This window comes from Schistocerca cancellata, chromosome 5 (genome assembly GCF_023864275.1).
Source record: "Schistocerca cancellata isolate TAMUIC-IGC-003103 chromosome 5, iqSchCanc2.1, whole genome shotgun sequence".
NCBI classification, from domain to species: Eukaryota; Metazoa; Arthropoda; class Insecta; order Orthoptera; family Acrididae; genus Schistocerca; species Schistocerca cancellata.
Genome location: NC_064630.1, coordinates 571,914,342 through 571,931,623, shown reverse-complemented (window position 1 = coordinate 571,931,623; position 17,282 = coordinate 571,914,342).

The following is a 17,282-nucleotide window of genomic DNA, read 5'->3' as shown; positions in this document are numbered from 1 at the left end:
GTAACGTAGAAGTAAATATCCTCGGAGTATGAAGCAACTTAAATCACTTAATTAGCTCCATACTTGACAACTATCTACAACCGTTCGCTCGACGAAAGATCAGTGCCCAAAGACTGGAAAATTGCTCAGGTCATACCAATATTCAAGAAAGGCAGTAGGAGTAATTCACCTAGTTACACGGCCATATCATTAACATCGATATGCAGCAGGATTCTGGAACATATATCGTCTTCGAACATTATGAATTACGTCGGAGAAAACGGTCTACTTACAAAGAGTCGACACGGATTTAGAAAACACTGTTCTTACGAAACACAACTGGCTCGTTACTCGCACGGAGTGTTGAGTGCTGTTGACAAGGGATTTCTAATCGATTCTGTTTCTGCATTTCCGTGAGGCTTTTAACACTGTACCACACAAGCGGCTTGTAGTGAAATTGCATGCTTATGGAATATCGTCTCAGTTATGTGACTGGATTCGTTACTTCCTGTCAGAGAAGTCACAGTTTGTAGTAATTGACGGAAAGTCATCGAGTAAAACAGAAGTGATTTCTGGCGTTCCCCAAGGTAGTGTTACAGGCCCTTTGCTGTTCATTATCTACACAAATGATTTGTGAGACAATCTGAGCAGCCGTCTTAGGTTGTCTGCAGATGACGCTGTCGTTTATCGACTAGTAAAGTCATCAGAAGATCAAAACAAATTGCAAAATGATTTAGAAAAGATATATGTATGGTACGAAATTGGCAATTTGCCTTAAATAACGAAAAGTGTGAGGTCATTCACAGAAGTGCTAAAAGGAATCCTTTAAACTTCGGTTACACAATAAATCAGTCAAATCTAAAGGCTGTAAATTCAACTAAATACCTATTAATTTCAGTTACGAACAACTTAAATTGGAAAGAACACACAGGAGATGTTGTGGAGAAGGCAAACCAAAAAGTGATATTCTTGGCAGGACACAGAAAATGTACCAGATCTACTAAAGAGGTTGCCTACACTACGCTTGTCCGTCCTCTTTTACAGTACTGATGCACGGATTTGGATCCTTGCTAGATAGGATTAACGGCGTACGTCGAGAAGGTTCAGAGAAGGGCAGCACGTTTTATATTATAGCGAAATAGAGGAGAGAGTGTCACTGACATGATACGGGACTTGTGGGAGACTTCACTAAAATAAAGGAGTGTTTCGTTGCGGAAGAATCTTCTCACGAAATTTCAAACACTAACTTTCTCCTTCGAATACGAAAATCCTTTGTTGACGCCGATCTGCATTGGGAAAAACGATCATCATAGTAAAATAAGGGAAAATACAGCTCGCACTGAAAGATATTGGTGTTCGTTTTTTCCGCGCGCTGTTCGAGATTGAGATAATAGAGAATTATGAAGGTGGTTCGATGGACCCTCTGCCAGGCACTTAAATGTGATTTGCAGAGTATCCATGTAGATGTAGATAAGGACCACAAAGATAAGATACTACAAATTAGCGCTATATGGGGATGTTTAGATAGTCTTTTTCCCTCGCTCCATTTGCGAGTGGAACAGGAAAGTAGTTGGTTGGTTTGTGGAGTAAAGGGACCAAACTTCGGGGTCATCAGACCCTTGACTAGTAGTGGTACAGGGTACCCTCTGCCACCCACCGAACAATGGCTTGCGAAGTAAGCACATAGATGTATATGTAAATTTAGGCCACCTATTAAGATGTCTCTCTGTCCGTTTATAGACAAACAAAACTCAGGGAAGAATGTTGTCTCGTATTTATCGAAAAAACAAAAGACGGACCTTCCGCTGCTCGTTGTCTCTCGGTAAAAATCTTCGTATTATCCCCTGATGTTCTCACTCCAGTCACTTCTCAAGATGTATGTGAGAAGTTGTAATATGTTTTCCCAAAACACTTAGAAGAAGCGGTACAGAGCTCACCTCTCAATTCCACTTTCGTCACAGTATTGCTTACCTGCTTTATTTTCACGAATCTTCCAGTGTTCGATATACAGCATTTGAATACACATGATTTCGACGAGTAAGAGACGTTCACCGCCAAGTCACAGACCCTTGTTATTTCTCTCGCAGTTCCCTCCCGTTCCGACAGCACTGTTTTATTTGTTAGAAGCTGTCTGGTCCTCCACCCATCTCTGACGAAGTAGAGAGCTATCGCAACGAGAAAAATAACCCCCCCCCCCTCCCGACGAGGCAACCGTAGGTCCCGAAAGCCAGAATCCCGTGTGCATGCTTGTGTCCGTTTGTGCGTCCTTGGACGTGCCAGCGCCCCCGCCTGGGAAGTCACATCATCTTTATATATATATATATATAAAACAAAGATGATGAGACTCACCAAACAAAAGCGCCGGCAGGTCGACAGACACACAAACAAACACAAACACACACACAAAATTCAAGCCTTCGCAACAAACGGCCGCCCCGCCAGGAAAGAGGGAAGGAGAGGGAAAGACGAAAGGATGTGGGCTCCAAGGGAGAGGGCAAGGAGCCACCCCAACCCCAGGAGCGGAAAGACCCACCCTAGGGGGAAAAAAGGACAGGCACACACTCGCACACACACACATCCATCCGCACACACACAGACACAAGCAGACATTTGTAAAGGCAAAGAGTTTGGGCAGAGATGTCAGTCAAGGCGGAAGTACAGAGGCAAAGATGTTGTTGAAAGACAGGTGAGGTATGAGCGCCGGCAAATTGAAATTAGAAATTAGCGGACATTGAGGCCTGGCGGATAGCAAGAAGAGAGGATATGCTGAAGGGCAAGTTTCCATCTCTGGATTTCTGACAGGTTGGTGTTAGTGGGAGGTATCCAGATAACCCAGACGGTGTAACACTGTGCCAAGATGTGCTGGCCGTGCACCAAGGCATGTTTAGCCACAGGGTGACCCTCATTACCAACAAACACTGTCTGCCTGTGTCCATTCACGCGAATGGACAGTTTGTTGCTGGCCATTCCCACATAGAAGGCTTCACAGTGTAGGCAGGTCAGTTGGTAAATCACGTGGGTGCTTTCACACGTGGCTCTGCCTTTGATCGTGTACGCCTTCTGGGTTACAGGACTGGAGTAGGTGGTGGTGGGAGGGTGCATGGGACAGGTTTTACACCGAGGGCGGTTACTAGGGTAGGAGCCAGAGGGTAGGGAAGGTGGTTTGGGGATTTCATAGGGATGAACTAAGAGGTTACGAAGGTTAGGTGGACGGCGGAAAGACACTCTTGGTGGAGTGGGGAGGATTTCATGAAGGATGGATCTCATTTCAGGGCTGGATTTGAGGAAGTTGTATCCCTGCTGGAGAGCCACATTCAGAGTCTGATTCAGTCCCAGAAAGTATCCTGTCACAAGTGGGGCACTGTTGGGATTCTTCTGTGGGAGGTTCTGGGCTTGAGGAGATGAAGAAGTGGCTCTGGTTATTTGCTTCTGTACCAGGTCGGGAGGGTTGTTGCGGGATGCGAAAGCTGTTTTCAGGTTGTTGGTGTAATGGTTCAAGGATTTCGGACTGGAGCAGATTCGTTTGCCACAAAGACCTAGGCTGTAGGGAAGGGACCGTTTGATGTGGAATGGGTGGCAGCTGTCATAATGGAGGTACTGTTGCTTGTTGGTGGGTTTGATGTGGACGGACGTGTGAAGCTGGCCATTGGACAGGTGGAGGTCAACGTCAAGGAAAGTGGCATGGGATTTAGAGTAGGACCAGGTGAATCTGATGGAACCAAAGGAGTTGAGGTTGGAGAGGAAATTCTGGAGTTCTTCTTGTAACGGAACATATTTAAGGCTTTACTGTACCGAAGTATGCGATACCCTCCAAATTCAACCAGTTTAACGAGTATTTATGATTATAGAAAAGTTATTGTGTATTTTAACAATGATTGCATAACATGTCTGCATAAACAGTCAACCCATTAAATTATACTGAATAACTGACCCACACAAAAGTTTATATCACTTGATCACTGATACAGCAAATGTCATCATGTAAAAACACTAAGTTCATCTTAAATAATTAATATGAAGTACGAAAAATAGTGGCCAACTTAGGTATTTTGGATCTCCTTAAATAAAAATCACCCAGTGAAACCTATTTGTTCACTAGGAGCGTTTTCACTCAGTATTCACGTAAGCAATCCTATTTTAGACGAAAACCAATGTAATTCTTAATAATTCATGTTATTTACTTATTTATGCAAATTAGAGAAGTCAATTGACAAACTTCTAAAAAACGGCCTTTTTGTAACAAAGAATTATTCTGTCAAGTCAACAAATCTGTCTGTCATTTTAATAACATGTTAAATTATGTTACTCGATGCAAATTAATAACTTTTCTGCACAAATTATGATAACAGATGTACATGTGACTTATAAACTATACCTCTTTTTAGTAGTTCTTTGACAATGTTATAAATACGAGCAGCAAGAAGGGTCGAGAGGCAGTCGGAATGTCACTTTGGTAAAGTGTGTTTGTGTGTATTGTTTGAGGTGGATAAACAATGCAAAGAACATGTAACGGAAGTACTACTTTGTGTTGAGTCATGGTCTTTGGTGGACAGTGGAATTAAGATGGCCACCAGAGTAATAAATATTTGAAGTTTACATATTTGTTGGTTTCGCTCGTTCTTTATCATCAAAAGCACATAAAAAACACGGGACCTCATGTTTTTAACCCTAGCCAACCAGATTTAGAGCCAGCATCAGCATCGAGACACAGCAGCGATCCAGCAAGTAGCAGCGATTACCACAACACAATGCATTTTAATGGCGCCAACCTAACATCAAGTGCTAACAAGCTCCGTAAATGGGAGTGAAATAGTGCGATTATAGCAATTAGCTATATCTACGACTAGGCGACCATTACATTCTTCACTGTGAGTCCAGATCATGAAAATGTCGTCAATAAATCTGTACCAAACTTTGGGTTGGCAGGCCTGGGGTAACCAAGAAGGCTTCCTCTAAGCGACCCATGAATAGGTTGGCGTATGAGGGGGCCATCCTGGTACCCATGGCTGTTCCCTTTAATTGTTGGTATGTCTGGCCTTCGAAAGTGAAAAAGTTGTGGGTCAGGATGAAGCTGGCTAAGGTAATGAGGAAAGAGGTTTTAGGTAGGGCGGCAGGTGATTGGCGTGAAAGGAAGTGCTCCATCGCAGCGAGGCCCTGGACATGCGGAATATTTGTGTATAAGGAAGTGGCATCAATGGTTACAAGGATGGTTTCCGGGGGTAACAGTCTGGGTAGGGATTCCAGGCGTTCGAGAAAGTGGTTGGTGTCTTTGATGAAGGATGGGAGACTGCATGTAATGGGTTGAAGGTGTTGATCTACGTAGGCAGAGATGCGTTCTGTGGGGGCTTGGTAACCAGCTACAATGGGATGGCCGGGATGATTGGGTTTGTGAATTTTAGGAAGAAGGTAGAAGGTAGGGGTGCGGGGTGTTGGTGGGGTCAGGAGGTTGATGGAGTCAGGTGAAAGGTTCTGTAGGGGGCCTAAGGTTCTGAGGATTCCTTGAAGCTCCGCCTGGACATCAGGAATGGGATTACCTTGGCAAACTTTGTAAGTAGTGTTGTCTGAAAGCTGACGCAGTCCCTCAGCCACATACTCCCGACGATCAAGTACCACGGTCGTGGAACCCTTGTCCGCCGGAAGAATGACGATGGATCGGTCAGCCTTCAGATCACGGATAGCCTGGGCTTCAGCAGTGGTGATGTTGGGAGTAGGATTAAGGTTTTTTAAGAAGGATTGAGAGGCAAGGCTGGAAGTCAGAAATTCCTGGAAGGTTTGTAGAGGGTGATTTTGAGGAAGAGGAGGTGGGTCCCGCTGTGATGGAGGATGGAACTGTTCCAGGCAGGGTTCAATTTGGATAGTGTCTTGGGGAGTTGGATAATTAGGAGTAGGATTAGGATCATTTTTCTTCGTGGCAAAGTGATATTTCCAGCAGAGAGTACGGGTGTAGGACAGTAAATCTTTGACGAGGGCTGTTTGGTTGAATCTGGGAGTGGGGCTGAAGGTGAGGCCTTTGGATAGGACAGAGGTTTCGGATTGGGAGAGAGGTTTGGAGGAAAGGTTAACTACTGAATTAGGGTGTTGTGGTTCCAGATTGTGTTGATTGGAATTTTGAGGTTTTGGAGGGAGTGGAGCTGGAAGTGGGAGATTGAGTAGATGGGAGAGACTGGGTTTGTGTGCAATGAGAGGAGGTCGAGGTTTGCTGGAAAGGTTGTGAAGGGTGAGTGAGTTGCCTTTCCGGAGGTGGGAAACCAGGAGATTGGATAGTTTTTTAAGGTGGAGGGTGGCATGCTGTTCTAATTTGCGGTTGGCCTGTAGGAGGATGCTCTGAACAGCTGGTGTGGATGTGGGAGAGGAAAGATTGAGGACTTTTATTAAGGATAGGAGTTGACAGGTGTGTTGATTGGCTGAGTTGATGTGTAGGTGAAGGATTAGGTGGGTGAGGGCTATGGATTGTTCAGTTTGGAACTGGTATAGGGACTGATGGAAAGAAGGGTTGCAGCCAGAGATGGGAACTTTAAGTGTGAGGCCTTTGGGGGTGATGCCAAATGTCAGACAAGCCTGAGAAAATAAAATGTGGGAGTGTAATCTGGCTAGGGCGAAGGCATGTTTGCGGAGGGAACGTAAATAAAACTTAATGGGGTCGTTGTGGAGGTTTTGTGAGGGTGACATGGTATTAGAAGGTGGAAAGTGTAACATGAGGCTGAAATGAAAATGAAAATAAATATAAAAATATATGGGGAGAGATAAATCACCTGCCGCCCTACCTAAAACCTCTTTCCTCATTACCTTAGCCAGCTTCATCCTGACCCACAACTTTTTCACTTTCGAAGGCCAGACATATCAACAATTAAAGGGAACAGCCATGGGTACCAGGATGGCCCCCTCATACGCCAACCTATTCATGGGTCGCTTAGAGGAAGCCTTCTTGGTTACCCAGGCCTGCCAACCCAAAGTTTGGTACAGATTTATTGATGACATTTTCATGATCTGGACTCACAGTGAAGAAGAACTCCAGAATTTCCTCTCCAACCTCAACTCCTTTGGTTCCATCAGAATCACCTGGTCCTACTCTAAATCCATGCCACTTTCCTTGACGTTGACCTCCACCTGTCCAATGGCCAGCTTCACACGTCCGTCCACATCAAACCCACCAACAAGCATCAGTACCCTCCATTATGACAGCTGCCACCCATTCCACATCAAATGGTCCCTTCCCTACAGCCTAGGTCTTTGTGGCAAACGAATCTGCTCCAGTCCGAAATCCTTGAACCATTACACCAACAACCTGAAAACAGCTTTCGCATCCCGCAACTACCCTCCCGACCTGGTACAGAAGCAAATAACCAGAGCCACTTCCTCATCTCCTCAAACCCAGAACCTCCCACAGAAGAATTCCAAAAGTGCCCCACTTGTGACAGTATACTTTCCGGGACTGGATCAGACTCTGAATGTGGCTCTCCAGCAGGGATACGACTTCCTCAAATCCTGCCCTGAAATGAGATCCATCCTTCATGAAATCCTCCCCATTCCACCAAGAGTGTCTTTCCGCCATCCACCTAACCTTTGTAACCTCTTAGTTCATCCCTATGAAATCCCCAAACCACCTTCCCTACCCTCTGGCTCCTACCCTAGTAACCGCCCTCGGTGTAAAACCTGTCCCATGCACCCTCCCACCACCACCTACTCCAGTCCTGTAACCCGGAAGGCGTACACGATCAAAGGCAGAGCCACGTGTGAAAGCACCCACGTGATTTACCAACTGACCTGCCTACACTGTGAAGCCTTCTATGTGGGAATGACCAGCAACAAACTGTCCATTCGCATGAATGGACACAGGCAGACAGTGTTTGTTGGTAATGAGGATCACCCTGTGGCTAAACATGCCTTGGTGCACGGCCAGCACATCTTTGCACAGTGTTACACTGTCCGGGTTATCTGGATACTTCCCACTAACACCAACCTGTCAGAACTCCGGAGATGGGAACTTGCCCTTCAGCATATCCTCTCTTCTTGCTATCTGCCAGGCCTCAATGTCCGCTAATTTCTAATTTCAATTTGCCGCCGCTCATACCTCACCTGTCTGTCAACAACATCTTTGCCTCTGTACTTCCGCCTTGACTGACATCTCTGCCCAAACTCTTTGCCTTTACAAATGTCTGCTTGTGTCTGTGTGTGTGCGGATGGATGCGTGTGTGTGTGCGAGTGTGTGCCTGTCCTTTTTTCCCCCTAGGGTGGGTCTTTCCGCTCCCGGGGTTGGGGTGGCTCCTTACCCTCTCCCTTGGAGCCCACATCCTTTCGTATTTCCCTCTCCTTCCCTCTTTCCTGGTGGGGCGGCCGTTTGTTGCAAAGGCTTGTATTTTGTGTGTATGTTTGTGTTTGTTTTTTTAATATATATATATATATATATATATAATATGATGTGACTTGCCACGCAGGGGTGCTGGCACGTCGATGGACGCACAAACGGACACAAGCATGCACACGGGATTCTGGCTTTCGGGACCAATGGTTGCCTCGTCGGTTGCGGGGGAGGGGGGGAGTCGTTCCAGTCCCGGGAGCGGGGGGACTTGCCTTGGGGGGGGGGGGGGGGACGCATGCTTGTCCATCCGCACGTGTACGGACACAAGCGGACATATCAGACATATATATGTCTGCTTGTGTCTGTATATGTGTGGATGGATATGTGTGTGTGTGTGAGTGTATACCCGTCCTTTTTTCCCCCTAAGGTAAGTCTTTTTGCTCCCGGGATTGGAATGACTCCTTACCCTCTCCCTTAAAACCCAAATCCTTTCGTCTTTCCCTCTCCTTCCCTCTTTCCTGACGAGGCAACCGTTGGTTGCGAAAGCTAGAATTTTGTGTGTATGTTTGTGTTTGTTTGTGTGTCTATCGACCTGCCAGCGCTTTTGTTTGGTAAGTCTCATCATCTTTGTTTTTAGATATATTTTTCCCATGTGGAATGTTTCCCTCTATTATTATCAAATTATTAATTTTATTTGATTTGATTTGATTTTTTATTGGTCCAGTTTTATCATACAGCACAAATTGTACAATTGATACTGGACATATCAAAGATAAGTTACAATAATACATAGTACTAGCAAAATAGTAGGCAAATTAAAAATAGATACCTATTACAATTAATTTTGTTGTGTATTCAGATATTCTCTTACAGATTAGAAAAAGTGCTTTATTAGAAATGCCTTTAGTTTAGCTTTAAATATTGGATGAGTAGCATTTTTTATTTCCTCTTGTATCTTATTGTGTAGTATTACAACGATGTTCATTATGCTCCTCTGATAGGTGGTTGTTCTGTGATATTTTTTATGTATATTTGATTTCCCTCTTGTACTATAGTTGTGTACATTTTTGTTCTGTAGCAGTTTGCCTGTTTTCAGGAGGTAGTCCCTAGTGAACAAGAGAGTTTCATAAATGATTAAACTTGAAACATTTAGAACACCAAGCTCAGTAAAATGGAATTTACAGGACTCCATCTTTTTAAGGCCACAAATTATTCTTACAGCAATCAACTCTTGAGCATATATCAACCTGACGATCTTGTATTTGCTCCAGCATCTGTAAAAATGAGACTATGGTGAGAACCACACATGGACAGCAACAATATTGAGAAAAAGTTTTTGTTGCTGTAATAAAGTGACCTACAGTCAGCAGCCTTAATGACACACATATGTTTACAATTTGTAGCTACCACACAGCTGGATAAGTTGGCTTCCTTTTTAGTAATCCTTTGATTACTCTTCCTACAAGAGATAGTGACACCCAGGATTTACTTTTAAATTACCTTAGAGTCTTCATACAGTGCTGCACAGCACTACTGGAAAGAGGACTGGTCCCTTTGTTGTCGCGCTGCACCACTGTGATCTGCCAAGCCATTGTGTTTCTTTTGTGTCACGGAGTCTGATGAGCAATATGCCTCCCTTTTACTTCTCTTATTGGATAAGAAGATCAGAAAGGGATAATTTAAAAGTAAATCTTGGGCACTACTATTTCTCAAAGGAAGAGTAGTTAAAGTTTACCCAACTGTGGGGCAGCTACAAATGGTAAACACACATGTGTCATAAAGGCAGCTGACTGTCGGTCGCTTTATTACAACAGCAAAAATATTTTCTCAAGATTGATGACAGAAACCTCCACCCAGGTCTAAAGAAAAATTCAGTATGTCAGCTAAATTTCATATACGGCAAGATATTAGCTGAGTGCATATGTTTGTAGTATTTTTGTTTTGCATGTTAGAATTCCAGTTGCTATGGGTTTATTTATAACTGACATTTTGTGTTTGTAGTTCATTGTTGCTATTTGAGCTTACATGTTGCCATTTTCTCATTTGGAGATAGTGAGTGCAACTGTATACGCTAGAAAATGGAGTGCCAAGCAGAGATGGGGGATCCGCTCCTGAACTGATTCATAGAGTTGAATCTTTCAAAGGAGTGAACAATCAGTGATTCAGTAAAAAAGAACGGTAGCTCCAAACGTTTCCCACCGCAGAGAGAGAGAGAGAGAGAGAGAGAGAGAGAGAGAGAGAGACGGAGCATATCAGCGGCGCCTCTGCTGGTCAGAGCACAGTGCACGCCACACAACACAGCCGGCGCTGGCCTCTGCCCTGCTTCTACCTTGGCTGCCCGCATTGTGCAGTGTCCCATTGGATTTTGTGTTTCACATATGCCGTGCCGTCTCTGTGTGTCCTCTGCCACGTGCAGTGTCTGGCGCAGCTTAGCTTAGCATCGCACTCTGTCGGCGATCGTTTCAGTCGCACGTCCTGCCCTCTGGGCAGTTGATGCGAGCAACAGGACAGAGAGCCTCCTAGCGGAGTACATAAGAACTACTTGCAACAACCTGCTTGCAAGAGAACGGACGATTTGTCTCAGAGCGGGTGACTGGTGTCCGTTCACCGCTCCCCCCACCCTCGGAACTCGCCCGCTCAACGCTCACCCCACCGTTCTTGAATCTAACCAGAGCGTTGAGCAAAGCAACTCAGGTGTCACTCCGGTCTCTGCGGTCTTAGCTCACGCAGTAATACAGCTCACGGCTCGACCTGCTTGACTCAGCGCTTCTGCATCGGAGTTCGTCTCTACTGGATATTGTTCTTCGTAGTAATACCGCTATGTATATTACATTATTATGTTATGTATACATCATTTGTTTTTATTTTATTTTTATTTATTTAAACTGATCAGATTAGGTTCCTGATGACTCCTCTTACTATAGGATTTTTATTATGGACACTCGAATTTACGCTTTAATTACGAGCGAACTGATAAACGTATCGCAAAATGTGATACACCAATATTTTCCTTGTTTTATTCTGCGTAAGGCTATATGCAGCACTTTAGTCTTACAGGCAAATTTATATATATTTTTTTCTTATTCAGGTACGGATTTTGCGATTTTAGGCGTCTTCGGAAACGTTCACTTTAAAAATATATGTCTTGCGATGTATTTGTACGAGGTTAATGAAATTTTAATACATTATAGCCAAATATATTGTTAATGTAAATCTCAAGTTACAACATTTTCCGATCACCCAAAAAACCACGATAGTGCAAAATAAATCAATAATCAAAAACTTTGTCATATCGTGGGAATTTCAATAAACAATACAAAATTCTTACTCATTATCTGTGTTACTTCAAAATAGGATCAAATAAGATCGAAATACAGGTATGGTACTGGAATAAACCAAGTTTAAAGGGCAATGTGCCTTCCATTTATTTTCTATTGTGAATGAGTGGTGAATCATGAAAAAGAGCTAGTTCATTTCAGGGAGTGAACAGTTCTGATCTGATCTCTGAAAAGAACAGTTTTACCCATCTCTAGTGCCAAGTGGAGAAATCAGAATATTTCTCACATGTTCTTCTGTTTGAGTTCAATAGAGGAGTGACAGCAGTGGAGGCAGCCAGAAACATTTGTACCATGGATGAGGATAATGCCAATGGACAGGGTATGGCAAGAAGTGTGTTTTCTAATTTCAAGGAGGATCATTTTGACATTATAGTGTCTCCACATTAAGGAAGACCTTCAGTGTTTGATGAAGATTGTTTAAACACATTAATTTATGATGATCCACATCAGTATACTCAATAACTGGTAAATGTGATGAACTCTTATTGTTTCACCATTGTGCAGCATTTGCATCTGATGGGGAATGTTGCCCTGAGCCAAAGTCACAAAAATGACTGGGTGGCCATATGTGCATCTATGCTTGTTCATCATCAGTTGGCTCATGAACAACACCGATCACTCCTATCCTGTATTGTTAGTGGTGATGTTGTGACCCGCAGATCATTCAAAGTGCCGCCGCGCAATTACACGCGTCCTCTACGTGTGGCGCTGTCTGCCGGCCATGCAGCAGCTGCGCCACCTAAGCGGCCAGCCGAGCAGCGGTCGCTAGACTGGGACTCAATGCTCATTCAATGCTAACGTGTACACATGTCTTGCTTGTCAACTTACTCTGTGACTTATATGTGTTGTATCGTTCTGAAATATATGTATTAAACTTGACGTTATAACAGGTGATGAGAAATAGGTCTTTATGGGAGCATAAGGGAAAGAAAGGAATGGTTGAGCTAAGACAAAACAGCAACTCCCTCTACAAATATGTGCACAAATCCACAAAAGATAACACACACATAAAAAAAAGTATTGCATCACCCCGGTTCCCAGAACTCCTGAAGATAGATGTTGACAGTGGATATTGTATACAGACACAATCCCTTTGACTGTTCAGAGATGTCACCAAAGATGTAAACAACCATGCATGAACAGTGCCTATTAGATGGAGGTAGTCCGACAGCCGATCACTTCCAGTCATTCCACCAGGAAGGAGGTAAACGGCTCATGTTGTCTATAGTTCAACCATGCCTAGATGGTCAATACCACTGTTCAATAGTGTCTGCATTGTTACTTTGTGCCAGGAAGGGCTCTCAACAGGGGAAGTATCCAGGCATCTCAGGGTAAACAAAAGCAATGTTGTTCAGACATGGAGAAGAAACAGAGAGACAAGAACTGTTGATGACATGCCTTGCTCAGGCCACCCAAGGGTTACTACTGTAGTGGATGACTGCTAACTATGGGTTATAGCTCTGAGAATCCCTGAGAGCAACATCACCATTTAGAATAATGCTTTTCGTGCATCCACAGGACATCATGTTACGACTCAAACTGTACACAATAGGCTGCATGATGCACAACTTCACTCCCAACATCCATGATGATGTCCATCTTTGCAACCACAACACCATGCAGCATGGTAGAGATGGGCCCTACAACATGGCTAATGGACTCCTCAGGATTGGCATCACGTTCTCTTTACCGATGAGTGCCGCGTATGTCTTCAACCAGACAATCGTCAGAGATGTGTTTGGAGGCAACCCAGTCAGGCTGAACGCCTTAGACACATTGTTCAGTGAGTGCAGCAAAGTGGAGGTTCCCTGGTGTTTTGGGATGGCATTATGTGGGGCTGACATATGCTGGTGGTGGTCATGGAAGGTGCCACAACACCTGTACGATACATGAATGCCATCCTCCGACTGATAGTGCAATCATATTCCGTCTTCACAGATGACAATTCTTGTCCCCATCATGCACATCTTGTGAATGACTTCCTTCAGGATAACAACATTGCTCGACTAGAGTGGCCAGCATATTCTCCGAATATGAACCCTATCGAAGATGCCTGGGATAGGTTGAAAAGGGTTGTCTATAGATGACGTGAGCCACAAACCACTCTGAGGGATCTACGCCGAATTGCCATTGAGGAATGGGACAATCTGGACCAACACTGCCTTGATGAACTTGTGGATAGTATGCCATGATGAATACAGGCATGCATTAATGCAAGAGGATGTGCTACTGGGTATTTTAAAGGTACCGGTGTGTACAGCAATTTGGACCACCTCTGAAGTCTCGCTGTATGGTGGTACAACATGCAATGTGTGGTTTTCATGAGCAATAAAAAGGGCAGAAATGATGTTTATGTTGATCGCAATTTCGATTTTCTGTACAGGTTCTGGAATTCTTGGAACCGATGTAATGCGAAACGTTTTTTTTATTTGTGTATTATGCATCTGGTGGATAGCAATGGTGTGGTATACTACAAATTGATCTCTCTGGGGTAGCTGCAGTATCACTGCTGATATTTGTTGTCAACAACTGAGATGTCTTGCATATGCAATCCAAGAACAGTGACCAAGAAGACTGTGTGAAGTGATGCTAATCCACTATAATGTCCACCCACATTCTGCTACACTGACAAAAAATGTGTCACAGGAGTTGGGTTGGAAACTGATTTTGCACCTACCTCACTTTGCGCCCTCAGATTTTCACCTTGGCCACTCACAAACAAACAGTTGTCAACAAACTTCCATTCTGGATGAAAATGCACTCTGAACATTGCTCATTGCATTCTTTGCCTAAGAACTGGATGATGTCCACAGTCATGTTATTGAAAAGTTACCCCAGCATTGTCAGACTGTTGCAAATAGTGAAGGAGATTATATTACTGATGACCAAAGTCTCTATTATGTGTATCTGTTGTCTTTATTAAATTCATGGAAAAATGCTATGAACTTATGCGCCAACCTAATATCATGTAATATGCACCAAACACAAAATCATAGCAACCCCTTTTATCATTGCAAACTTTTTCCACAATAACTATGAACATTAGTGAAATGATGGGCACGTCATCATGAAACTAACATGTAAAGCTATGAATAATGAAAAATATGAAATTTTTCACCATATAGCTTCTGTGATATCATTTGAGAATGATTGCTGGATGTGCATCTCAGTTCTGTCAGTGCAGCATGTTGCTTACAGGCTGGAAGAGGGCAAATAATGTCTGCTTTCTCTTCTGAACAAACAAATGAACTCACCCAGTGCTTCAGATGAAAACTGGTCACTGCACACTGGCCACCACATCCTGCACAGACTCTGCTGTAAGTACATAGTGCAGGTAACACAAACCTGTGTTTTGAACTTCCACGAGGTCCTTATAACAAACTTCCTTTTCTGAACTAGAGTAGGAGGTAACCCCCATGATGGGCCAGCAACCACATCATTATCTTCCAAAAAAATTACAATGAAAATAGTGTTTCGAAACAGATGGAGGCAGCATAGCTCAAAGCAAATCACGAGGTCATGAAGTCCCCAACTGCTGCTAAGTGCTGCCGATCAAAGCTGGGGTGTCCACTTGTCCAGTTATATTATCACATACCTGGACGAAATGTGACTGTATAAATGACACTATGACAGCAGCATGTGCTTACAATTGTGGGCTTGCTCATTCTAATGTGGTAAGAGTTCACCCTTTTTTATAGCATTACAGCTTTTGAGAGAATACACATCCTTCTTTCAACTACATCAAGGGGCACCAATAAGCAACTTGATTACCATTACTGAAATAAGAAGTGATCTGCTGTACTTGATGCTGTTCTCCATTCTCATATGTGTGTTCAATTCCTTTTAGTTCTCAAGAACAGGGTTCTCATTTCCTTGAAGTTCTCATTTTGGCCTGTCACTAAACAGAATGCTGAGCTGATGTTCAACTGTTATCTACTGCTGCTTAGCACCAGGGTGACAAACTTGAAAATCAGTGATAAAAGAATAAATACAGTAAAGATAATGTATGCTGCAGCAGGGATAAACACAGCAGAACTGATAACAAACAGGAGGGTGCATGTGATTGCTCAGAAATTGTTCTCTATTTCTTATCATTATACACCAACCATTCAAAAACCACACACATTCTTGTTTGCGAAGGGCTGGGGTATAACTTAAAATAAATAAAAATAAAAAATAAATCTTTATTTCAATGGATGTCCCTTAATGAGAGCAGCTGGATACCAGTTGTAAGTCAAATGTACTGAAAATGTACTTGCATTTTCTGTTTCAAATGTAACTGGTGGCAATAACTCTTTCATGCCCATGTTTTATTTTTCATGTCAATTATTACCACACACAAATGGAACCTAGACAATTTTTGATTGAAAGTGATGATCATTATGACTACATTGTCTCCTGACAATAAATAAGTATACAAAGTTTGAACTGTATATTCCACCCCCCCCTCCTCTGCCCCCCCCCCCCCCCCCCCCACAAGCGAAACATGGACCTTGCCACCGATGGGGTGGCTTTCATGCCTCAGCGATACAGATACTATAGTCATACTATAGTCATACTATAGGTGCAACCACACTGAATGGATCTGTTGAGAGGTCAGGCAAATGTATGGTTGATTGATATGGCCTTGTAACATCAACCAAAATGGCCTTGCTGGACTGGTACTGCAAACAGCTGATAATTTTCCTGAGTGCATGCAGCTCTACTATATGGTTAAAGGTGATGGTGTCCCCTTGAGTAAAATATTCTGGAGGTAAAATAGTTCCCCATTTGGATCTCTGAGTGGGGACTAATCAGGAGGGTATCGTCATCATGAGAAACAAAACTCATGTTCTATGGAATTGAGCAGGGAATGTTAGCTCCCTTAATCAGGCAGGTAGGCTAGAAAATTTAAAAAGGAAAGTGGATAGGCTGAAGTTAGACAAAGAGGGAATTAGTGAAGGTGGGTGGCAGAAGGAACAGGACTTCTGATCAGGTGAATACAGGGTTATCAATACAAAATCAAACAGAAGTAATGCAGGTGTAGGTTCAATAACAGATAAGAAAATAGACATTTAAGTGAGCTATTATGAACAGCATAGTGAACACATTATTGTAGCTAAGCTAGACATGAAGTCCACACCTACCACATAGTACAAGTTAATGTACAACTAGCTGCACAAATGATGAAGAGATTGATGAAATGTATGATCAGATAAGAGAAATTATTGAGATAGTGAAAGGAGATGAAAATTTAATTGTGATGAGGGATTGAAATTCAATAGTAGGAAAAGGGAGAGAAGGAAAAATAGTAGATGAATATGGAAAGGGAATGAAAACTGAAGCACCTGTTCATATTGTGCACAGAGCATAGTTTAATCATTGCTAACACATGATTGAAGAATCCTGAAAGAAGGCTGTGTATGTGGAAGATATCTGAAGACACAAGAAGATTTCAGATTGATTATCTAATGGTAAGTCCGAGATTTCAGAACCAGGTTTTAAATTGTAAGATATTTCCAGGGGCAGATGTGCACTCTGGCCACAATATATTGGTTGTGAATTGTAGATTAAAACTGAATAAATTGAAAAAAAGATAGGAAATTAAGGAGAAGAGACCTGGATAAGATGAAAGAACCAGAGGCTGTTGATGGTTTCAGGGGGCACATTAGGCAAAGGCTGACAAG